Raw genomic sequence first — 25,795 nt, 5'->3', positions numbered from 1 at the left:
GAAATCTCTCCTAACCTACCCAGCCTTGAACTTCCATCACGATCGATTTTCGCCCACCCTTACCATCTCCTCTTTTGAGCATAGCTATCTGATAGCACTTAACACATTCTGTTACACTTAGTCCCTTTAAAAATCAGACTCCTTGAAGATTGCAAATTTTTTTCTAGACAGGAATGGTATTGTATGAACCCCACGCCTGTCTCATAGTAGCTGCTCAGTGAACGGTCCAGGGAGTGACAGCATAAAAGACTGTTATAATTACAAAGTAGAGTTGATCTTTGAACAAGGCAGGGATCAGGGGCACTGCCTCCCCTCAAAGACGAACATCTGCATATAATTTTTGACTCCCCAAAACCCTAACCACTAATAGTCTATTGTTGACCATAAGCCTTACCAATGACAGTTGATCTACACGTATCTGTGTGTTATATGTGTTACCTACTGTATTCTTACAATAAAGGGAGCCAAAGGAGGAAAATGTTATTAAGAAAATCATAAGGAAATCATTTACAGCACTCTACTATATTTACTGAAAAAAGTCTGCATGTAAGTGGACCCATACAGTTCAAACCCATGTTGTTCCAGGGCCAACTGTACCTTATGCCCTCTCCCAGCATCACCCCGATGGGAAAGAACAAATACCATTATCCCCATTTTATAGATGAGAGCAAGTCTCATTCACTCTCACTCATTGTGTACAAGCTTCAGTCCAGGGCCGAGTTTCTCAACTGTAACGTGCACCCTGTGGCCGAACGCAGATTTGGTCTGTCTGGCGTGGAGCCCGAGATTCTGCATTTCTAACAAGCTCCCCGGTGGTGCCCAGGCTGCTGGTGCGAGAGCCTCACTTGAGTCTCACCTACGCAGCAGCGTGGAGGCTAAGAGAGAAAAAAAAAAAAAAAAAATCCAATTTGCTTGAATGCAGAGCAGGAACTAGAGTCTTCTTTATTATTTTTTTTAATAATTTTTTTTTATTTGACAGAGCGAAACTAGGCAGAGAGGCAGACAGAGAGAGAAGAGGAAGCAGGCTCCCTGCAGAGCAGAGAGCCCTATGCGGGGCTTGATCCCAGGACCCTGGATCATGACCCGAGCCGAAGGCAGAGGCTTTAACCCACTGAGCCACCCAGGCGCCCTTAGAGTCTTCTTTAAAAGCTTGGGAAGGAGAAAGGACATTATGCCCATTTTAAGCTAGGGAAGTCAAGGGCCGGAGAGAAGACATGACTTCTCCAAGGTCTAATCCAACCCTCGGACACTGGTTCTGTGCTGCACACCAGGAAGCTTCAGAGATGAAGTCACCAGATCCCTCCCTCAGGGAGATGACAGGGGAATTGCCCATGCTCAGGGGACTCCAACGCCAAGCCGACTGAGAGAAGAGCCACAAGTCCAGAAGCAGGCGAACACGTGCCAGCCAGATTTTACTCCCCAAACGTGCCACATCTTTGTTTTTCACCCACAGCCCAATTAGACGGCGGATGGGGGTCTTCTTCCATCAACCCAATCCCTTTAAAAGAAAGAAAGAAGGAAAAAAAAAAAATAGTGGCTTTAGGATTTTTCTTTTAAGCCCTGAACCTCTTCAGTGGAAAGTGCTGCCCTTCCGACCTGTTGATGTAATTGCCATAATTGAAGATTCCAGGACCCCATGTGGGTGGACAGGGCCCCATTCATCCATCGGGTCAGCACAGTGTAAACCTGCTGAGTCCTTCAGATGCCCCGGCCCTCCGCCTCCCCCTCCCACCCCCCTTCAGCCCTGCAGGCTGGGCTCCCCGCGACGCCAGGGCAGCCCGGCCCAGGCTGCTCCCTCTCTCGCTCTGGGAACCGTGCCTAATTAAGGGGTCTGTTCTCATCTCCATGGGGCCCGACTTAAGGCCTCCTGACAGTAATGAGAGCCACACGTGTGGGGGTGGGGGACGCAAAGGCCAGCCCTCCTGCTGTCTTAGCACCCTATTAAACAGCAAGTCACATACGCGCACGCGCACGTACATTGCAATTCTGCAGTAATCACCATCCTATCTTTAGAGCTCCCGGAGCTGCTCCAATTCTGAAAGAGGAAGGAACCCAAGAGAAGAAATAACTTGCCCAAGGGCACACAGTGACGCGGGACTCAGGTGTCCGGTTGCATCTGGCAGCACAGACTTTCCCTTTGGGAAGGTGGGGCATGCTACTGCAGCCCCAGGGGAGCAGATATGAGGGAGGAGGGGGAGGAGACAGACTCCCAGCTGGACATTCTGGAGCAGCCAGTTTCAGAGGGCTGGCCAACAGCAGAGCAGAAAGGAGAAGTTAGCTGGGGCTGGGGCTGTTGGCGGCTCCGAGACACCCTTTGATTCCCCCCCCCCCCCCCACAAAGGCAACCTCAGAGTGGGACATTCCCGGCTGCAGGTGGATCGGTGCCTAATCCGGGTCCTCCTGGTGTGAAAAGGAGCCAGTCTTGGTAGCCCTCTCTTGCAGTCTTTGTGTCCGGGTCTAAGCTCCTCCCCTCCCCCTCCCCCACACCCTATCTCCAACCCCTTCTCCCCTTGGAGCCTGAGAGCACCCAAACGCGGGGCTCTGCAACCCATTCTTTCTGTCTCCCTAGCAGGGGGATCTTGCCCAGCACCCAGCACATAGTTGGTCCTCGGTAAATATTCATGAAATATAATAAACGTGGATGTTTGCTCCAACTCTAAATCATGTTAGTGCTTTGATATGGGCTGAAAATCATGTGGAACAAACGTCAGAGATATTGGCTCATTAATAAAGACAGTGAATGAAAGGGACTGAATATTTCAGCTCTGTCTAACTCCAACTCCATGGCACAGCAGTGAATCACAAGAAAAAAAGCCGACAACTTCCTGGGTACTAACAATAGAATCTGGAGACCCAAAGTTCTTCCCCAAGCCCCCTCACCACATCTCTCCTCCCATATTCCCCCTTTCCACCTCCCAAGCCTCTGTGATTACTAGTTATGGACTGATGGGTCCTACCACTTGTATCACGTGACACTCCCGCTCAAAAGTCTTCAATGGCTCCCTATTTCCTCTGTATGAAATCTGCAATGGACCTCCTCAGTCTGGCTCAGCCTTAACTCAATACCATAATTTTCCATTGCTCTGTAGAACACTTTCTTGCCTTTTAGGTGGGTTTTAGGTGGGTTGGTCCCCTCCCCCAGCCCAGAGAGTGTAGGACAGAGGGTGGGGTAAAGATGAAATTCGGGGCCAGAAGACCCAGGTAGGAGTCCCAGATCCACCACTGGAACTCTCCGAGCCGAGTTTCCCATGGTTAAAACAGGGATGATGATAATATGCAATCGTGGGCTTGGTGTGAAGATGAGGGGGTATAATGGATGTTAAAATACTTTACAAACTGTAAAGGGCTAAAAGAATGACAATTGTTCATATCTACTCACGAGTATTCCCACCTCCAACCCTGCCTTTGATCTCATGATTCTTGGGCTCAGTCCCACCCAACTCAGGGCCTGTCACCTATAGAGAATTGTCCCCCTGACTTAAGTTCTTGCTGGAGTCCTAGCTCTTTAAGGCCTCACCCCCAGAGCGTCTTGATTTGTTCTCTTTCTTGCACATGTTAGCCTTAGAACTCCACGCATTTGGTTATTTACTCCTATGTAATATCATACAAAAATTTAGGTTGCTTACAATTAAAAAACAAATATGCTTATGATAGCAAAGCTCAAGAAACAAATAGAGGGAAAAATCCCAAACATCACGGGGGAAAGAAAGGGACAATTATGTTAGCCAGGTTAGCTGGCTACTGCAGTTAAGTACCCTTGGGAATAAACCTCATCTTCTCTTCTTCACCCTTCTATGGAAGAGGGACTTGTGCACAGCAGCCCACAAAAGGGGAGGGTTGGAGTGGAACTTTTCCAGCTAATGTGACTGGTGAGCACACACTCACCAAAAGGTGGTCACTGAATCCAGGAGCACTGTGATGCAGTCCCTGCCTTTTGCACTCTGGTCTCACGCCTGTTCTCTGGCCCACTGAAGACTTCTGTCCTTGGCCACCTGCACAGGGACTCACCGCTCGCTGCCCACCACCACCACCAAGCAGGATGGTCGCCATTCTCTGCTGCTCCCACTCTCTTGGCTTTCTAGAAGCTAGCTCACAATCTTTCCTTGCAGCAGCTTAAACACGTGGGCTCAGGGTCTGCTTGGCAGAACAGGCAGATCCCACAGTCTAGCACAGGGAAGAAGCTGGAGGTCTCACCTCACTCCCTGATACAGGGGTTAGAGAGGACCTGCAGATTTGGAAGCTTACCTACTCATCAATTACCCTGATACCTGATGTGCCTTTGGCTGGTGGTGGTTGAGCCTGTTCTCCTTCTCCCTGAAAGAGGAGGAGAAGCAGTTTCAGAGACCTTTACTTCCCCACAAGCATCAAGGGGAACTCTGAGCTCTTGAGAGCCAAGGTATCATTATTTGATACACAAATGGAAAGAGAAAGAGTTAATATGTCCTGATACAAGGGACACTGAGTGGCCAAGTGGCTGGGGTTCTCAATGATGGTTTGCAGAAGATGCAAAAAGGAACTTTTATCTTTTGTAATGACACATAAGAAAAGCTAGGGTCATGTTTAATTTACAGTTCAACGTAAAGGAGCTAAACTCATGTAATGCAAACCTATTTCTTTGTGTTGACTCTATCAAATACAAGGACAGGGTTAAACTCATTCTCATTCTTGACCATGTGTTCAGCAAGAGGCAAACAGCAGATAATTTAGAATTAAACTCATCTACGCCCATATACTGCAGAAATAAAACTGGCATGACCCTTTGATAAAAAAAAAAAAAATTGGCAATGTGTTCTTAGGTGCGAAGTTGGAGAATGTCTGTTTTAGGATGTGTTAGGCCAGTACATAAAACAGAATGTTCCCCATGAGATCTGGAGCCAGTGCACAGTCAAGCAAATATGGAAGTCTGACCTTGGGAGAGAGGCCCAGAGCTCCATGTAGTTATAAATTCATTTATAACTGCAACCTAGAATTGACCAAAGGATAGCCTATGACATCTTTCTGTCAAATGCAAGGCTTGGGTCTTATGTGTGCCATAACCAATTTTGTCTCAAAACATTTGGTAATCTGGGGCAGCTGGGTGGCTCAGTTGGTTAAGCATCTGCCTTCGGCTCAGATCATGATCCCAGGATCCTGGGATGAGCCCCATATCAGCTTCTTGCTCAGCAGGGAGCCTGCTTCTCCCACGGCTCCTCCCCGCAGCTTGGGCAGGAATGCGCAGACTCCCTTTCTCAAATAAATAAATAAAATCTTAAAAAAAAAAAAAAAAGTTTGGGAATCTGTTTTCTATTGATGTTCCTCTCTGTCTTTCCTAAGGAAAACTTTCATATAAGGAAGCTGAAATAAAAATTCCAAGGAGACTACTGGGGTGAACTCTATCACTTGCCCGGCCACCTCCCTCTTGAGGAGGACTGACACCTCTTGGAGGTTCCTTTCGTGGAACACTTGCAATAGCTCTTGCTTAAGTGTCCAGGTCATCCTCAGCCCAGGAGAGCAGGCCCCGCTTCCCTGGGGGCCGCTGATCTGTCTCTTGGTCCCCAGAACTTTCTCAGCCCCCTGGACAGACTTCCCCTTAGGCACAAGTCACACTAGCATCACTAACTGTGGCCGTGTCTTTATTTCCCCAACACATCACACAGTGCACAGCCTGTAATGAACGGATTCAGAAAATGTCCATGTAATGAATGAATAAGAGAATGAATGAGCAAATGCATTAATTTACTGTCACCACAGAATAATTATATAATTCAGTTTCCCCCAGTTCTTCAGAACCAAACTTGAGGAGACCACGACTTGCTGTTGGAGACCGTTCCCTATCCTCCTGGGGTTTGTGGGCATCTGTCAGAGACACTGACTGGGAAGCCAGCAGTTCCACAGATACAACCTAAAGGAGGCCCCCAGTCATCCGCTGAGACCTGGGGAAGATGGTTTTCCCCACCGAAGATTTGTGGATCGAAGATACCCACAATTATTGCTGCTGTGGTACCTATGCTGGAAAAATGGCACTGGAAACCTCTCTTTCGGGCAGCAAAGCCCTGGTCAGCCAGGACAGATTTGGGGGAGTGATGGGGGTAGCTGGTGATGGTTTGGTCTTCTCCACACCTATGGAGGGGGCTAGAAATCCAGGTTGGGAGATTAATGGTGGATTTTGAATTAAAATACAGTAAGCCCTTCATTCCTTTCAACTTCCATCTTCTGGGAAAGACCTCCTCCCACTCCTGCAAGACTGCTATAGGCCTAGTCGGAACCAAAGGGGCTGCCATTCACCTGAGCACAGCAAGAATCCTCAAGTTGGGTGTTTAGAACAGCACGATGCGGGCGGGGCTTGTTGGAAGGCGTCACTGACGGAAGCTGGAGAAAGCCCGCGCCAGAAGACCAGCTGGGGCTGTGAAGTCATCTGGCCCAACAGGTAGGCAGCTTTGTTTTCTCAGCCCTGACATTCAATGCCCCGCCAGTTACTCAATAACCCGACATGAGCTGGGTCCCACAAATTCCTGAATCTCCTTGGTGATGGAGGAGGGAGGGCCGTGCTTGCTTGATCAAGGGCACCCGGGAGAAGCCAGAGCCGGTAACCTGCTCCCAGGAAGAGAGGGCCAATGAAACAAAACTCAGGAAGCATATTCTGAAGCAAGGAGTACCACTTCTGCAGAGGTGTGAACAGTGATTCTGTGCCCCTGCTTTAAACCAGGCAAGCACGCGGAGCTCCTAGAGAGGAAAGTGAAACTCATCCCCAGGCCCCACTTGCATTCAACCTTTCAAGTCAAATGAGTAGCCGATTCTCAGCAAATTTGCCTCAAAAAAAGATGAGGACTAGGACGAGCTAGGACTGGAGTTTTTGGTTTGTTTGGGAGGGAAGTTGCTTGCTTTTTGATTTGTCTATTTTACTTTCCAATAAATACACACATATGACCCAATATACAAAGATTTTAGAGCTTTAAATACATGAAGCATTTGGATAGAGATTGTAATTAATGCTACAAAACAGTAAATTCAAGTTAAACAGGTTCCTATGAACATTTCATAGAGGTTAAAGGAAAAAGAGGTTGTAGATTTTTCCTTTTAAGCATAACTTTGGTGGTAGAGGGATATAGTCCTTCCTTAGAGCCACCCTCACAAAGTACTACAGACTGGGTGGCTTAAGACAACAGAAATTAGGGGCGCCAGGGTGGCTCCGTCAGTTAAGCATCTGCCTTCAGCTCAGGTTATGATCCCAGAGTCCTGGGATCAAGTCCCGCATCAGGCTCCCTGCTCAGTGGGGAGCCTGCCTCTCCCTCTCCCTCAACTGCTGCTCTCCTGCTTGTGTGCACTCTCTCTCTCCCTCTCTCTCTGATGAATAAATAAAATCTTTGAAAAAAAAAAAAAAAGACAACAGAAACATATTGCCTCACAGTTCTGGGAGCTGTAAGTCTGAGATCAAGGAGTCAGCAGAGCCCCGCTCCCTCTGAAATCTAGAGGGGAGAATCCTGGCCTGCCTCCCCTAGCTTCTGGCGCCTGCCGGCGTTCCTTCGCACCGCGTGCATCCCTCATCTCTGCCTGCATCGTCACATGACTGTCGGTCCCCTGTGTGTCTGTGTGTCTCCTTTTCTTCTCGTGAGGACACCAGTCCCCCTGGATTAAGGGCCCACCCTACTCTATCCATCATGACCTCATTTTAGCGAATTACATCTGCAAACCTCTCGCAATGCATATTTCCAAAAAAGGTCCCATTCTGAAGTACTAGGGGTTAGGACTTGGATACCTTTTTTAAGGGGACACAGGTGAACCCATACCATGGGATGACCCGCACAGGCCATAACCATCCCAGCTCATAAAAGGAACACACAGAGCTCACAGCATTCACAAAGCTCCAGTCAGTCCCGGGAAGGCCCTTCGAGATGGGGACATCTGTGATTCCTCCCACAGAGGCGAACAAGCCATTCATTCACCAATCCTTTCAGCAAACAGTTACTAAGCACCTACTCGATGTCCTATGTGTGCTGGCTGTGGGAGAGGGATGTGAGACGAGGTACTGGTTATGGGGAGTAAGGCACAGTGGAGATCTCAAGTCTTTGGTTCCACTGGCGGGCTGGGGACAGTGTGAGCAGTGCGGGTGGGGGGGGGGGCTCTCCCAGGCAGCCTTTAAAGCAAGCCCCACATGCTCCAAATCATCTGCGGACTTGGCTTGCGACGACCCTTGAGAAAGAGAAAAAGAGGGATCCAAGGGGTTAACACAGAACGTGCTACAGAGCAGGGGAGACAAAAGACCAAAAGCCAGGGAGGCATCAGAGAAGAATCTTGTGATTTTCTCCATTGGAAAGGAATTCTGAGTCTCTAAGTTGGTGGTTTTCAAACTTAAACACAAAACCAGTGGAATACTTTCTTTGAACAAAATTGTGTGAGGACCATGGAACGTGTGAACAGGCAAAAGCCAAGCTGTTCTGGTAGAAGGATCTGAGAGCTTACAGGGACCACTCCCGCCCAGCATCACCTCCACGTTCAGACCCTGCACTGCCTGGGGAGGAAACACCTCCCAAGGCATTGGGTGAAAACCAATGTCTTATGACTGCTGATGGGGAAACCGAGGCCCAGAGAAGGATGCGGGAACACCGCCCGCAGGGACATACACATAAGTCTACGGCACAGGCAAAACTAGAACCCGGATCCTTCTCTGACTTCCAGGGCAAAGCCTTTGTGTACTGCCTCATGCCCTTAGCACAGATTAGACAAAAAGATGAAGTTTCACACTCTGGTCTCCCTTCTCATCCAGACAGACCCTCCTTTCCTACAGCTTCCTCCTGGTCCCCACGCTGCATATTTCCACAAGGCCATAATCACCTCCAGCCCCTGTGGGCAGGAGAAGGTGCTCAGTCCCTCTCTGGGTCTCTTTCAGCCCAGTGATACTGCAGCTGCTATTTCTGACGTCCTGACAAAGCCTTGCAAACTACTTGGGACTTACATCACTCCCCACACAGTCCTTCTCTCGCTCTGAGGAGGAGAAGAATCAAGGTTCACAAGACACAAATGGGGAGAATTCCCTCATAAGTTGCCTCTGAAGCCACTTCTTCTGTTCCACATAACTGACAGAGTGAGTCAGACAGCTGCAGAGACTTTCACAAGGAGTTGGGACCACTTAGAAATCCATACCTGAAGAACAACACCGGATGCCCACGTTTCTTAGCACAACCAAGTCAATGCTAGGAGAACCTTCCAGCCAAGCAGGGTCTCCTCACGAGATGTCCTGTCCACGTCTGAAGTCACCTTGGCCTCCATCCATTGAAGTGACTCTTTGAAGACTCACTGCCATCTTCAAGAAGGTTGCCTTCACAGTCGCCTTCCTGCCAGCCAGAGAAAGGCCAGTTGTCAAGAGAATTCTCTGAGGCAGTGCCTCTAAGGAGAACTGGGTACTAATGAGCTTCTATGAGTGAATTCAAGACCTCTAAGGTCAAGTCTTACCTCTGCCACTTACTCCAAGGGACTTGGGACTGATTTCTTGATTACTTGTGAGGCTGTCTGACCTCTAGAAATTGGGGGTTTACACAACATTTATTCAACAAACCCTCACTGAGCACCTATTCCGTGCCAGGTGCAGTGTAGAGCTGTGGTAAATTTTGCCCCCGCCCACTGCACAGGCTGTGGTGAGGAACAGACCAGCAGGAATGTGAACTCGACTCATCAGTGGTGGTGTCATATAAATGTTGTTTCCACTTTAAGACTCCTACAGAGTGGGGGGCGCCTGGGTGGCTCAGTGGGTTAAAGCTTCTGCCTTCGGCTCGGGTCAGGATCCCAGGATTCTGGGATCGAGCCCCGCATCGGGCTCTCTGCTTAGAGGGGAGCCTGCTTCCTCCTCTCTCTCTGCCTGCCTCTCTGCCTACTTGCCATCTCTGTCAAATAAATAAATAAAATCTTAAAAAAAAAAAAAAAAAGACTCCTACAGGGTGGGAGACATGTGTTTCTTTTCTTTTTCTTTTTTCTTTTTTTTTTTTTTTGTTTTTAAGATTTCATTTATTTGTCAGAGAGAGGGCATTAGTAGGGGCATGGCAGGCAGAGGGAGAAGCAGGCTCCCAGCTGATCAAGGAGCCCGATGTGGGGCTTGATCCCAGGACCCTGGGATCATGACCAGAGCTGAAGGCAGATGCCTAAACCGACTGAGCCACCCAGGCGTCCCAAGACATGTAGTTTTTTCGGCATGTCCCTTACTCTGCCACACTTCATTCCCTCATTTTACATGATTGGAGCTTGTGTTTTTCAAGATTTTTCCATCACACCAAGTCATTTTGAAGGTTGAGTTGGCACCCAAAAAACCATGATCCATGTAAAGCGGCATTCTTCAATTTCCCTTAAAGAAATGTAAATGGCAGGGCACCTGGGTGGCTCAGTCGATTAAACGTCTGCCTTTGATCTGAGGCCCTGGGATCCAGTCCCTTAGAATTAAGAGGACGAAGATTTTCCTAGAGTGTATTTTACCCAATAGCCTCCCAAATGATAAACATCTTCTCTGATCCTCTCCTGACGACCGTGAATGACCCGAGGTTGTACCTTTACTCTCTTCCAGTTCCTGGCAGGAGGACCCTTCGGGCCAGTGGATCTTGTGCATCTTCCAGCAGCCAGGGCCTGTTGCACCAGTTACAGAAAAGGGAGCGGGCGATGCGGGTGTCCCCCGCCACCCTCATGCTAACAGCCGGGGCCAAGTGGAATATTTTCATTCAGCCTTTCTCCCCCTTTCTTTTTCCTTTTAATCTTCTTCTAGTGATAAAAGCTGAAGAAAATTGAAATTGGCAGCTCTGTGGTCTTCACTCAATGGGAAAAGTACTAGAGATCATGTGAAGCACACTTTTGAAAACTTAGAAAAAAATCTAATCTTGCCTCAATAAAAATGACATCATGTCACTGTAAGCGGCAGGGGGGAAAGGCTTGAAGGTTGCTGGCAGTGGCCCAGCAGAGTTCAGGGGTTCTGTCGGCTGTGCTGAATTCCCACGGGAAAGGTGGCCAAGAGTGCTGCCTCTCAGGTGAGCCTCTGAGGCATGGGAGGAGTGGGGAGGAATGAGAAAGCCCCCCGAAACCTCACTGTCATCGCTCACATTGCTGTGATCACGGTGCAGAGGCTGGCTTCCCCCGACAACCCCCACCTGCCTTTCTTCCCAATGTAGCTTTGCTAGAGAGAGGATCTCAATGACAGCAGACCTCCCCGTGAGGGCACAGATCCAGAGCCACAGAGGGCAATGCCAAATGCCCCAGTTCCACTCTAGCATGGGGTTTTTGCAAACTTATCCTTAGGGGGCCTGAACCAAAGATGATAATAGAAATGACAGGTTAGCTGACCCTGCCGCATGGAAGCCACCTTAGCCCTGGGAAGGACATTGCTGGGGGCTGGGTTCCATGGTGCCTCAGTTTACCTTCAATGGGTCAGCACTTTCTATTACCAGCCATTGACTGTTCATTAGCCATCCCTGCATTGGTGAGTAAGAGTGGCTGTCCTCAAGACAGGACTTGGGGGCTGGGGCCACAGATGGAAGGGTGACTTTTCAGGATCTACCCTTTTCTGCTGCTTGAAGTTTTTAAACGTATGCATTTTTTAAAGTGAAATTGATCACCAGATAAAGAGAAATCCATTCATAGCAAATGAAACCTCAGTGACATCTACCTCTCCCTGGACCCCTCACCTGACTTCTCAAACTATTTTTTTTTTTTACAGCACCCCTCTAAGGATATGGGGTAGCCCAACTAGAGCAAATCTGGAATTTCCATTTGACTTGAAGAGTTAGGCAGAGGGAGAGGCAGAGACATTATTTTTATATTAAAGGAAATATGAATATACGTGGAGTATAAGGCAAAATGTACTTACGTGATTAAGAAGAAACATAATCGTTTCATTCTGAACGTATGCCATACACCGACAGATCAGCTAACAGGCTGCTGAGGCACCTGGGGCAGTCCTGGTGTCTAAGGGGCCCTCACACTACAGGCATATTTGTGGTCTCTGTCTCCTGGGGCCGCACACGTGAAGCGGACCTGGTTAGTGTCCCCCACCGACAGGGAAGTGTTCAGAGAGTGGGGCTGGGGGCAGCAGAACTGCATCCTTAGAAGATGGGAAGGATCTTGAGAAGATGGCAGGTGATGGGTAGACCAGAACAGAAGCTTGGCCTCGGGGCAGAGCGAGGCGTGTGGTGCAGTGCAGAGAGATACAAGGTGGACCTAGGTGACAGAAGGCTCCCAGGAGAAGCCACAGTGCCTGGACTCTTTCAGACATGTGCCTGAAGCCCCACTTCGATGCTGGGGAGGAAGGATATGCCCCCTGGGGGATCTGGAGGTAGCTTGAAGCTGCTGGCCACAAGAAAGTCCCTTCCTGGCAGTGGTGGTTCTATCTTTAAAATATATCCACAGTACAACCACCTCCTGGATGAATGTGATGGTTTCCTCCCTGTGGGCTCCTTGCCTCCTGCTGTGCCCACCACAGGGCAGCAGCTAAAGCACTCTTTTAGGAACAGGTGTGACCCCTCTGTTCAAAACCTTGCCAAGGCTCTGGCTTCCTCAGAGCCACAGCCAGGCCATGAGGACCGCCCCAAGCCCACCGCATCTGGTCTGCCACTCTCTGCTTCCTCTTCCCTCTCTCCCCTTTGCATTCTGCTCACTTTGTACAAGCCACACTTTCCTAGGGCCCATCACTAGGCATGGTCCTGCCTCAGGGCCTTTGCACTTGCAGTTTCTCCTCTTTAGACCCCATATTCACGTACTGGTTCCCTCCCCTGCTACAAGTCTTCCCTCAGAGGCCTTTCCTGACCATGTGATTTAAACCTGCTACTCCCAGCACTTCCCCCTCCTTCCCTACTTGACTTCTCTCTATAGTACTAATATACTACCTACCCCACTCCATTTATTTTGCTTGTCCATCTCTCCAGTTTAAATGTAGGCTTCAAAAGAGTATGGATTCCTTATTTCTGTTTTATCACCTGCAACATCATGTAATTCCTCCTTAAGCAGCATTCCAGTGGATAAATGTAAAAAGAATGAGGGAGATCAAAAATCGCTATTAGATTATGACAGCAGTAATTGCCACAGGCAAGATTCTTTGATGGATCCTAAATCTGGTGGGCAGAACGGTTAGCAGAAACAGCATATTTGCAGAAACCTTGAAGTATCACCCCCCAAACATTCAGGGACTAGGAAGGGGGAAAGTGTAACGTTACAGTGGACACCCCTGGCAGAAACCGTCTGACCCTCATAATCATGCTTAACAGCAACAGGGAAATAAGACAACACATGTCACCCCTTCCCTGTTGCTCTGGGAAGGGTACACCACCTCTGCTATGTGTTCCCCAAAAGTGCAGCTCCCTGACCTCATCATGCGAAAACAGCACACAGACCCCAGGAGGAGAGTTTATGAAAACAGCTGGTTGGTATTCCCAAAAGCATCATGAAAACAAGGACGGACTTCAGAACTGTCACAGAGAGGAGACTGAGGTCACCAGACAACTCAAGGCACCTGGAATTCTGGATGGGGTCCCGGAAAAAAAACAAAAACAACAACAACTAGAAAAAAAAATTGATGAAATTGGAAGGAAGTCTGTCGTGTAGAGCACTGGACCAAGATTATTTGCTCAGTTCGATGACGCTGGGGAAGCTGGTGAAAGGGTGTGAGAGCTCCCTAACTAGTTGCAACTTTTCTCTAAGTCTAAAATTATCTTTAAAAAAAATAATAATAAAGGGTAATTAGGGGCAAATGTAGTAATCTTTTTTTCACTCAACTCTGGGCTTCAGGGCAGAAAGAAGGGAGAATAATAAGTCTAGGACCTCTTATTGCAAGTGGAGCTGTAGAAGAATTAGTTGTTTGGGTAACAAACCAGGTGTCATCAAGGGACTCCTCCTTGGCCATCCCGGTCCAGTCTGTCACTGAGGCCTGTTGTGTCCCTCCATCTGTCGAATCCACCCTCTCAGGGAAATAGGTCCCCTAAAGAACCATCCAGAAACTCCCTTCTTTTTTTTTTTCTTTTTTTTTTTTAAGATTTTATTCATTTGTTTGACAGAGAGAGATCACAAGTAGGCAGACAGGCAGGCAGAGAGAGAGAGAGGAGGACGCAGGCTCCCTGCTGAGCAGAGAGCCCGATGCGGGACTCGATCCCAGGACCCTGAGTTCATGACCTGAGCCGAAGGCAGCGGCTTAACCCACTAAGCCACCCAGGTGCCCCAGAAACTCCCTTCTAAACAACTGACATGGAGGGACCAGACAGGTGGGAAGACAAGGGATACATGTGACTGGAAAATAAGAGGAAAAGTTGCCTCAATCCTATCAGCGAGTGAAAGGAAAAGTCTTTAAAACTCAAATGCCTCATCTTGGTCATTTGACGTGGTCTTGATTCTGGGAGAGAAATCGGTGGGCCCCACATGGGGTATCAAAGACTGAGATCCCCTGTTATCTCCAGTTTCTGCTCAAAGAATTCAACATATTTGGGTGTTTTTTTTTTCAATCTCCCCCTTTCGTTTATTGTCTCAGAGTAAACACTTGTGATTCATAAATGCCTCAAGAGTGAATCAGTATTCTCCTGTTCAAACCAGCAGAGGCCACATCAAACAATAGCCCACAAGGTATTATTAATCATTAAATAGGCACATAGGAGAACACTCAGGCAAGGGACCCAGTTTTCTTTTCTTTCTTGTCTTTTTTTTAAGAAAATAACAAAGAGCAAACCTTGACTTTGACCTATTCGGTGGGGGAAAAAAGTGTTTTGGTTTTGGGTTTTTTTTTTTTCCTTTCCATAAAAGACTTAGTCAAATACAAGACTAAAAGGGCAAGTATTTCAGGTGGGGAAAAAGCTCCTTCCTTTGGGGTCTTCCTTCTGCCATTAAACAAGGGCCTGGATTTCAAATTACGGCACTTGCTTTCTTGTATTCCCATGCCCAGGAGAAACGGATATTGTCAGCCACAGTCGGGAGGTACAAGAGTGGCTGGTGGCATGGCTACTCCAGCCCACAGCCTGGTGCAGACCAGAAGATGGGGAGGCTCAAGGCATGTCTGTTCTATGGAAGGGAGACCAAGACCCATCACACATCCTGTAAGCAACCATCCAACTATGACAGGGCCTCCTCTGACCCTCCCTTCTAGATACGCTGAACAAGGTTCTCTAGGCTCAACAATGGGGCTCCTTCCTTTACGGAAGGTAGATCAATGGCATCACCTTCCAGAGACATAGAAGTGCTAAGACATCAATGACCAAGAATGGTGTTCCTTCTTAGGGAGTATCTCTGATAAAAAGACATCTGACTAGCTGGAGGAACGACGTAGCCCATGTCACCACAGGCCACAGAACCAGGATGGCCACGAGTCCCAAATTAGGCCGGGTGTCCTGACATGATTGGGAACAACACTATCTTTTACTTTCAGAAGTGACCGAGTCGGGACCACGAATTAGACAGTCATCGACAAGAACCTGCTCGGGCAGGAAAGGCCTCTCAGACGCTCATGTCTCCACCAATCGTACTTCACGTAATGGTAGCTGGATCTAGCGAGGGCCTGCCTGAGTGTGCTCCTGCACATTCAAGTGACCGTTGGCAGCTCTTCCCATACCTCCCTGAGGGGCCGGGCCATCCCACACACCTGCGCGCCAGGCCCACGATGATGCCCTTGCCTGCATCCAGAACTCTCCCTTCTGTGGGCCTGAGGCTCATCACAATTATTCAGAGCAGGGTTACTTGTGTGGAGGAGACCCTCTTCTCTGGAAAAGGAGAAGGAGTCAGATGTGTGTGTATGTGTGTGGGTGTGTATGTGTGTGGGGGGTATATTTTTTTTTTGAGAGAGAAAAAGCCACTGTGTGTGCATGCTCGAGAGCCACGGTGTGGCCAGGGGAGGGACAGAGGGAGAGGAGAAGAAAGAATCTTAAGCAGGCTCCATGCCCAGCATGGAGCCCAGCACCTCTCAGGACCCTGAGCTCATAACCCGAGCAGAAATCAAGAGTCAGACTCTCAACCAACTGAGCCACCCAGGCGCCCCGGGAACCAGATAATTTTTTAGGTTTCTACTGGTCCCCCCAGCCTATGAAGCATGCATGAAAGATTGGCTGAAGCCTTGGCTTTGTCAAATAGTCATGGACCAATTTACCACAGTGGCTGCCCATCCATTTCTTTGAAAATGTTAACTAACATCTTGTGATTTCTTTTTCTGATAAATGAGGCTACCTACCTTACATACTGATACACAGACAGCACTGAGAGAAGCGGCAGAAAACTTAACACTGTATTTGTGACATGCCAGGCCCTGTTCTAAGCACAATACGTATTAGTCCTCATGGCAGTCCTATAAGCACTGGGACTATCTCCCCATTAAACAGGGAAGGAAACTGAGGTACAGAAGACTGAGGTCCCATAGCTAGAAAGCAAACAAGCTAGAACATGAACCAAGGCCGTCTGACTCTGTCGTCCTTGCGTTCTAACCCCACGGCCATCATTTTCCCTGAATATATACAGAGATCTGTGTGAAACATTCCTAACAGAAATAATCACCAGGTCAATCACAGCTGTAAAACACTTGAAGTGCCTATTTAAATACGAGGTCATTTCACCTCAACTTTAAGGGGCCCCTTTATCAATATCATCAGCATCGTAAAGCAACAGGTGTGTTGGGGTGTGCTATAAAAACCGGTGTTTTCTTGTGTTGTATTTACACTTATTAAACCCAGCGTGTCTGCACACGATGACACCGTCCTTCCTGGTTACACAGAATGTTCCATGAGGGCCTGGCACGAACAGAGCATGCGAGCCAGGGAGGAGGTCAGCGGGGCTCCTTCCTCTGACCGTTTGCGGGCTCCTGGTCCACCTGAGTGACTGCCCATCAGCTTTTCCTTTCCCAGGTGACCCCTTCTTAATTTCTCTTACAGTTTTCCAGAAGGAACAGTGATCTCCCCGCCCGCCTTTCCTCCTCTTCCTATCTGTTGCCCGGCGGTGGAACCCGGCTACCTGCACCTTACTGATTAACTGTACAACGATCCGGCAGACTGTGATTACAGTGGAACGGTTTGGGAGCTCAGTATCTCACTTCTTCCCACGCACCTTACCCTGGGAATTGCTTTGTACTTTCATATTGCCATGTGGTGGTGTGCCTTTAATAACCATCAATAAAGATAGGCCTGGGAAAATACGGACAACCACGGACTCCTCCAAATTCACCTGAATGCAACAGAGTAGAGCTGTCTGTAGGGGATAGCCCGGCTAGCCAGAGGTGGCCACCAGGAGCAGCCAAAGGCAACCGACCTCTTAGATTGCACAACCAAGAAAATTTTGGAAAAAATACGCGGATCTTTTGAGGGTTTCACCCAATTGCCGATAAAACCTATTTCCTTAAGTCAAAGCTCATTCGTGTATTTCTTCTCCAAAGATCTGGGGATGCCAGATACTATATGGAATTTCGGAGCTTATTTTTTTATTATTATTATTTTATTTTTTCTAATCAGAGAAGCGATAGATGTGAAAAAAGTGGAAGGCAAAGGGGAAATTTTTATATTGTTAGTCTCACCACTCTGCACAGATGACCAGCATTCACACAGCAGCGGGGATAGAAGTGATCTGCTGAAAGAGGCGTGTGGGTATGCCTTACACACAGTAGGTCCTCAAGAATCGTCATGAACTGAATGCAGTGAAATAGGCCACTGGAAATCCTTGGCTACATTACCTCAGCACCATTAACACAGGTCCACGTGTCTCAAAGAAAACAAGCTGACACTCGATCCTTCTGTCCAGATAACAAGAAGTCCTAGACACCAAGTCTAGGTCTGTCCCAAGTGCCAGGTGAAGAGGGGGACTCGCGACCGAGGACAAGGAGATCAAATACTTGAACGTGAGTGCTGGCTCCGTCCATGGCCATGGAGGGCTAGAGAGAGAAAGGCCACAGTTGGAGACATGCCGGATAAACCCACACACCTTGGCAACCTCCTCCAGGAGCCGGCAATGCTCCGGGACTTTACCAAGAGACCTCCATCATTTAGGCAAGCAGCACTACCCACCATCGTGTTGCAACAGAGCTCGCCCTCACTGGCTCCCTCACTGGCTCGCTCCTCACTGGCTTCTGCCTCACAGAACGCCTCACACAGAGGAGGGCAGAGCGTGCCCCGAATGCACTGTATGTGGGCAACTGCCCACAAGTGGTTAGGGAGCTGGGGTTGAGCACTCGGTCCTCAGTCCTTTCCTAGAGCGGCGAGGATTTTATGCACTTGCCTTCCCCTTCGTTCTGAAGGGGCAGCCACCTTGACGTCGGGACCATGACCCTCAGACCAACCATGGCACAGAATGCAGGGTCCCCATAGCCCCCCGATTCCCTGCAACCACCCCAAACAATCCCACGGCCTTTTCCAGTCTGTGGCATTTTATGTTATGCCTACAGCAATACAAACTAGCACAGAACGAACTATCTAATGGGGAGAGTGATGCAAGGGCCCCCTCACTCAGAGCCCCTGTCTCCCTGTAGGTAGTACTGTCTGCTGAAGGAAGCCTCAGCCCAGGGGAGACTATGGCTATTGCCTTTCCTGTATCCTTTCCAGAACCCGCTCAGTCGTCTTCTTGCTAGGTGGGATTCCTTCCCCTTTCTTCTCCTGCACTGGGCTTCCCATCACAAGAGAGTACACTTCCTCCTTGCTTCCCCCCAACACACACACTCTCAAAGACGTGTCCTCCAGATCACCACTATTCTATACCAAGCTGACAGACATCTCTCTTCTCCTCTCTGTTCCATTTTTCTGGAAACTCTATTTTTGCCCATGGCTGAGAAAGAAAAGTTAATTCTCCCCTGGCTGCTAAGCTCCCTGCCCTGCCTTGTCTCTCTAGAGGTACTGTTTTCCAGAAAGCTTACCTGTCCTATATCCTGTGCCCCCCACTGCCCATAGCCTGACCAAATGTCTCCTGCACTGACAACTTGAATTTTCTCTTCCTCCCTGAGCCTCCCACCATATCCTTCTAGATCATAAAACCATATATGAGGACAAAATGTTATAATGGACTAGAAAGTGCCCTGTCCTCTACCAAGCAGGGCACAGTGACCACCAGCTCTGTGGATGAGACTGGACGGCCCGAGCCGTGCTGGAAACCACCAGAGTCTTAAGCCGTGGCCACAGCAGCTGCCTAAACCATCTTCTCTTGTTCCCTAAGCCTGATCTCTAAAAGGAAAAATAGATATTTCACATGCGAATGCCATCCATCAACCACTTGGAAAATCCATTCTGTTTCTCACCTCTCACTCTGCTATGTGTGACGTCAGCCAGCAGCTCAATGGCTTTGGGCTCCAGCATTATCCCAACTTCTCTGGTCCCCATAAAAGCCTAGTATTGATAAAGCATAGATTCAGGGCCTGGACATATTCTCTCCCTGCCCCCCTTCCCATCTTCCTTTTAGAGCACTAATGAGGGAAACAGGTTGGCAATTGAAGGAAAGGAAGGATGGTTTGTGGCTTGGCTTGCTTTGGCTGACAGAGAGGCAGGCCGACTTACTCTGTGTGGCCCCTGTAAGTGGCTTCCCAGCTCCTGGAACTCAGAAATCAAGATCCTTTCTTTTCCAGAGGTTACAGAGTGATGGGCAAATCCCAAACAAAATCCCAGTGCAGCAAGCCTGGAATTTACTCGTGCTCTGGGTGGGCATAGCCTGTCACGCTACCAAATCACTCGCCAGCAGGTAGTTCAGGTTCCCGATTGGAAAATCCATCTTTGGTGGATTTTAGCCACTTGCTGTAAATGATATGTCAAGATGTTTTTAGCGAGATACGGCGAGGTGGGTTTCTAGACTGGTGGGTGGAAAATCTAAGCCTAATTCTGGCTTTGCTATTTCCTCTTGGAGAGGCTGCTGAACTTGGGGCAAGTCACTTCTCTCATGCTCAGTTATACCCCCTCTCAGGTCCCCTCCCCAGCCTCCCCTGACCCTTCTCCTGTAAGTAGAGAAATGACGGGAGAATAATAATGATGGAGATTTTAATTTAAAAATGTTGGAACATTCGCCTCATATCATTTTCAGGCATTAAGTTTTATCCTAATCGTTTTCCGGACTAACTCAGGGTTTGGGTGGGGTTTTTTTATTGTTGTTTTTTTGTTTTGTTTTGTTTTGTTTAAGCAATTTGACCTGATGTCACAACTGAAGCAGCCATCAAGAAGCCAAATAAAATGCATGTCCTGGGTTTAAAGGGGCTAGGCTTCACCCTGCCTTCTTGAGCCTTCCAGATACATCCCTCCCCCGCACCCACAGGCACTGGCCCCTGTGCGGTTCTGAACCTTTCACAATAGGAGATGCAGTTAGCAACCCTATGCTCCCCGGGGAATGCCCTTCTCATCCCTGGGCTTGCAGGTTTGCCTCACTGCAGTGCTGTTCAGAGGGTAAAGGTCAGCTAAAAGCAAGTTTAGAGCCTTTCCACTGCACTGCTGCTGCTGCCGATGACTGGGTCAAATGTGGGAGGTAAGGCATTCCAGAGTGCACTGCCCCACCCCCACTCCCCAACCCGGTTTGGAAAAGGCTTTCTTGGCAACCATCCTTTTTCAGGGCCCATCAAAAAAGTGCACATTTCCCTGGTCTCACTGGCTTGGTCAAGTTTTGTAAGGGAGGTGGGGAGTGGGGAGCAGAAAGCATTACAGACTGCTATTAGCCAAAGTCAAATTTTCTGCCTTCACCCTGTTTGCACCTCGAGGTCCCCGCTTGGCTAGAAACCAATCAGACAGTTTTGTTGGGAAGTAGCAGCTTATTCTTTATCAAAGATGGAATGCAGACTTGCAGTTGTTTCTAATGCCTCTTCATGGCCACCAGGACTCTTGTTCCAAGCATTCCTGAGTCCTGTTCTCTTGATGAACACTTGGCTTTCTTGACTATCCTTTTCTCCATCCAAAAACTGGGTGCAGAGCGGCTCAAGTGTCGCAGAATTTGAAACAAAAAAAAAAGTTCTGGAAATTCAAAGTCCTTTTGTTAATGTGTCTATTTTAAATCCGGGCTTTGGTGGTGAGCACAACTCTAATAAAACCCCACCCTGAATTTCCCACGGGCCACAGCACTGTGGTGGGGTGGAAAGAGTTCGGAGCTGGCTGTCGGCTCCCCCTCTGGCTCTGTGTTGCTGGAGGCCCTTAAGTCAGTCCCTTGCCCCTCTGGAGTTTAGACTACCAACTTGTAAATGGAGATTGCCTAAATCCGTTTCCTCCACCTTCCTGGGTCCCAAGAAGCTTTGACATTCTGCTGAAAGCTATGGACCCTTCTCTGGGGTGGGGGTGGGGGGTGGGGGGAATGATGCAGCTATTGATTTATTTATTCATTCAAAAAGTATATATTCAGCAACTGCCAAATATGCACGTAGACTTAACTTTGAATTCCATTTCAGGATTTTTTTGTTGTTGTTGTTCCTCTGAAGAGGGGGCGGGGGGGGGGCGGACATTCTTCCGTGAAACTTCCAGTGAGAAATCCTGGTTGTGAATTCTGCCATGATGAGCATCTATGGGCTCTTATCTAGAAGGACTACAATCATGATTCCAGCAAAGGATCATAAAACTACCGGTCAGGCGGATGCGAGAAAATGTAGGCAGGGAGGCCTGTCATTCTGCAAGTGATCTCTGGCTCCCCAACCCTTCCCCCCACCCCCGCCAGGCTCACGCACCGGCAAACACGCGTGCACCGCCCCACCGTCGGCGGCAACGTGCTGTTTCTGGGCACTCAGACTGCGGGGAGCTGGCTGCGGCTCCGGGGAGACAACAAACATCTCTTCTATCCCGGGCTTTATTTTTCTCACGGTCTCTGAAAAGGCTGCGATCAGGTGATATGTGTGGGACTGCTCCCTGTACAGGTGCGCAGCAGGTCCTGGGGGTGGAGAAATCCGCCCCATGTGTACTTACTCAAGGCTCTTTCAATAGCTCTCCCAGGATAGCTCTTGGCCGTGCAGCTACCTCGGCTCTGGCAGGCTGCAGGGAATCCGAGTGTGAGAAAGTCAGTCAAGCGGAGGGAAACGGGGTGGGGGTGGGGGGGAGACTTCAAGTCCTCAGGCAAAATACCTTTTTTCTTCTCTCCCTCTGTCTTTTCTGTAGCTTTAAGCCAAACCCACAAGCCATTCTGATACCTAGGGACAAAGGGGAATCTCACTAGAGGTGCAGTTATTTGTTTTATGGTTTAAAGCAAACAGGTAATGTCAGAAGACAGAGAAAATCAGCCTTCATGGGCCAGAAAGCCGGACAGGGATAAAGGGAGCAGCCCCTAGTCCTATTTATCTGGGTTGATACAGTAGGAAAGATTCCTTGTGTTCTGCTGGTCTCACAGTGGGATCAAAGAAGTGACCTCTGTTGATGAACAGGGTGCAATTTTCCCTTTGCTTTGGGGGGTTGGAGGACTGAAAAATAAAGGTCGTCCTATCTAAGCGGGATGGGGGTGGGGGGCTTCCAATCCCTAAAGTCTTTTCTTGAATGTAGGAGCTTAGGTCCGCATTTGAGAAGGGCTGGAAAGAGTGTCAGCTTGGTCCTATTTTCTTTGACCAGGATAAGTAAGGATACTGAAAAGTAGTGTATAAGTACCTTCGCAAAGAAATTTTCTTCTTGAATGGTTAGGGAAGAGGGCCAGAGATTTCGTGGGTTTGGGTTTTTTGTTTGTTTGTCTGTTCAGCCCAGAGACAAATTCATGGCACATTTCTGGTTACTTGACTGACCCCTCTGTCTCTCCAGAAATGTGTGTGTGTGTGTGTGTGTGTGTGTGTGTGTGTGTGTGTGTTTAAGTTATTTGCTCATTCTACCAGTCTAAGCATTCTAAAGTGGCAATAAAGAGTTGCTGATTAACTATTTGACCCATGAGAGCTGCCTTAGGTCCAGCAGTGAGACCCTAACCTGACTATAATCAGCATTCCCCATGCACCTTCAGGGTGCCAAATCCCGGGATGACAGAGGCAGAGACAAAAAACAAACAAACAAACAAACAAAAAAAAAAAAAAAACCATTCAGGCTAGAAGGGACAGGGGGTGGCACACCCAGCTAGTTCATTAGGGCCAGACAGCAGACCACAATATCATAGCAGAACTTACTGGAGGAAGTCACAGGCTCTCACAGGCTTGGGGGAGGGTACCTGGAAGGGTTAACATGCTTCCCTGGGAAGGGTTTAGTTCCTTGGAAGAATCTGGGTCAGAGTATTTATGCAGTTTTTTAAAAGTCAGATGCTGAGTAGAGCATTTTAAGAAGCTTGCAAAGTTTGCATGGCAAGAAAGGAGGGTGACTTGGGAGGCTCATCACCTTTCACCAAGAGGATTTCAAATACACAGGAAGACTCCCCTTTTTCCTCCCCTGCCCCGAAAGCAACAGACAATTTTTTGTCATCACCACCTTTCCATCTGTTTAAAGTAAGAAAGAAAAGTTCTGTGCCATTGGCCCAGGGTGCAGGTCAACAAAGGAGACATTGTTCATCATTTCTTCAGAACATGATAGGGCACAGCCCACTCGGCAGTGTGTTAAGAAAACACACCAAAATCCCAGAGAGTAGCCGGAGGGGCAAGAGTGAGTAAACCAAGCCTGCAATGAGGTAAAGGTTTGGCTGCCGACGTGAGGGCTGTCCTGCAAGATGGAAATGATGCTTGGAAGGTAAATTCGGTCAGAGTCAAATGAGTCTTTAGTTAGACTCCACGTCGTGGGGAATGTGGCGTGAAAGGGTATACAGGTTTCTGTTGAACTTAGGTCACTGGACAGTGCGCAGTCAGTGTCCAGGTGAGCTGGTTCTAGGCAGGTGCTTCCTGGTGACAGTCTATACCTGGCACTTAGGAACCTCCTTCACTGCTTGAATCCTCCCAGCTGGGCTCTCTGCTTCTAAATTCTGCAATCCACTCTCCACACTTTTGCCAGAGCCATCCTTCTAAAGGAGAACCTTGCTGTCCCTGCTCTATTCAAGAGCATTTCACAGCTCTCCATTGTCTGAAGATAAGGCTAAAGTCCTTTAGTGAGAAGTTTAAGGGTCTTGTGATTTGGCTGCAAGCCTCCTCCTTCAGTTTCTTCTTACATTCCTGCCTGTCATCCACCCTGGACTCCAGACCATGCTCTCTGAATCAGGACCTCAAGTTCCAGGCTGTAGGCCTTTAATGCCATGAGTACTCCCATTCCCCCCTGCCCCATGACTCCTATTTCCAGTGCCCTGATCCTACCTATTTTTAAGATACAAAGCACACACCATTTCCTCCCAGAAGTGTTCCAGGATACACCCATTTCTTAGTAATTTAACTATCCCAAACCTCCATAGCATTTTACTTCTATCTAGACACACAAATTTTTCTCTTGAACCGACTGGAGGAATACACTGGGAAACAGATGTCAGCTGCACTCCTGAGTCTAGTATCTGCTGTAGGCTTCTTGAGGGTAATAACCATTTCATTCATCCCTGCCTTCCCCCCTCCCACCCCCGCATAGTCGGGCAAGAGTGTTGCCCATACAAGTGTGGTTTAGTGCTTCCTTTAGTTTCTCCTGATCGCTCACGCCATCATCTAAGCCCTAAGGGAGAGGAATAATGGAGGAATGCCCGGTCATCCATCAGAAAATCAGGGTCTGTCTGCCTCCAGTAGACTGTAAACTCCTTGCAGACTGCCACTGTATCTCTCATCTTGGTAATCCCAGGGTTTAACACAGTGTCTGGCACAGAGCGTGCTGTACAGAATGAAAGAACTAGAGGGGCTTGCCCAAGGTCACCCCGAGTCAGGAACCGCTGAATCTCATCCGGACGAGATCTGGTGGAACCATTTACAACATTATCTCAGTGGGGAGCTCGGAGGAAGGAAGGAATGAAGTGTCTGAGAAATGTGTGCCAGGCCTCTGGCGGCCTCCAAGCCTGGAGCTTGGGAGGGCTGGGAGGGCGGGGGGGGGGGGGGGTTGGGGAGAAGCGCGACGTCAAACAAGACGCTGGGCTCCCGGGCTGCCCGGAGCCCCCCGAGCAGCGCGCCGAGCTCCCGGGTGGCGGGAAGGGTGGAGGGGGTGGGGGCGCGGGGGCCGGAGACCCACGCTGGCGGGCGGGAGGCAGCGGTGGCGGCCCGCCGGCCAGGGCAGTGCGCGTCGCCCGCCCCGCGCGGCAAATCCCCCAGGGAGGCCGCCGCCAGAGCCCTGGCGCTCCCGGCCCGGCGCCCGCCACGTGGCACCCGGCGGCGGCGGCGGCGGCTCCTCCCGGCGCGCGGCCCGGCCAGCCGACAGCACGCAGCCGCCTGCGCCGCCCGCCTCCTCCCGGCCGCCCGCCGGCGGCTGCCTGGGCGCAGCGAGGGGGAGCTGCCCGGCCGCCCTGGACCCGGGGAAGGGGCGGGCGGCGCGAAGCCGCTTTAACCGCAGCCGCCGAGCGGAGGCAGGAGGCTGACCCGGCCGCTTCCTAAGTGCGGTCAGGCATCTCGTGACCGCGGCGGGCGCCGGGGGCCCCGCGAGGGGAGGGAGGGAGGGCCGGGGCAAGGAGCAAACAAGAATGCCCCCACCCCTCCCCCGGGCTGTTGCTAGTGAGGCTTTCGGCTGAGTTAAAACCCCAAGCCCGAAATCAGGGGTGGAGTGGGGGCTTGGAATAATTCCCTACTATCCACCCCAGGGCGTGCGCTCCCCGCCCGGAAGGGCTGACCTTGGCCGGGGAAAGGCGGGGGGCGGTGGTAAGCGCCGGGGCTCCGCTCCCAGCCCGCCGCCCCCTCGGATTCCTGGCCCGGCGGGGGCCGGAGGAGGGGGCCCCGGACACACACACACACCCCACACGCAGCGCGCGCCAATGAGCCCCGGCCAGGCGCAGGGGGCGGGGTTTTCCCAGGCTCGAGCACAGCAGCTGCTATTTACCTTCTTGGCTTCTCCCGGGGACCAAGAACCAGCCCCCGCGCTCCGCCGCCCGCCGCCGCCCCCCGCCTCCC

The 25,795-nt window shown here is 49.7% G+C and overlaps 1 long non-coding RNA gene across 1 annotated transcript; it reads right to left on the bottom strand.

The window, feature by feature from the left end:
• Positions 1 to 917: 917 nt before the first annotated feature.
• LOC131824712 (uncharacterized) lies at positions 918 to 25,795 on the bottom strand. Its single transcript, XR_009350950.1, has 12 exons — positions 25,725 to 25,795; positions 21,963 to 22,027; positions 21,807 to 21,872; positions 20,615 to 20,870; positions 19,184 to 19,271; positions 17,633 to 17,830; positions 12,838 to 12,945; positions 9,121 to 9,311; positions 7,957 to 8,169; positions 6,265 to 6,570; positions 4,246 to 4,314; positions 918 to 1,498 (listed from the first exon to the last, which is right to left on the bottom strand). It is a non-coding gene; the product is annotated as an uncharacterized LOC131824712 (long non-coding RNA).

This window comes from Mustela lutreola, chromosome 2 (assembly GCF_030435805.1).
Source record: "Mustela lutreola isolate mMusLut2 chromosome 2, mMusLut2.pri, whole genome shotgun sequence".
NCBI classification, from domain to species: domain Eukaryota; kingdom Metazoa; phylum Chordata; class Mammalia; order Carnivora; family Mustelidae; genus Mustela; species Mustela lutreola.
The sequence above is the reverse complement of the archived record's forward strand: the minus strand, read 5'-3'. Positions and strand labels throughout refer to the sequence as shown.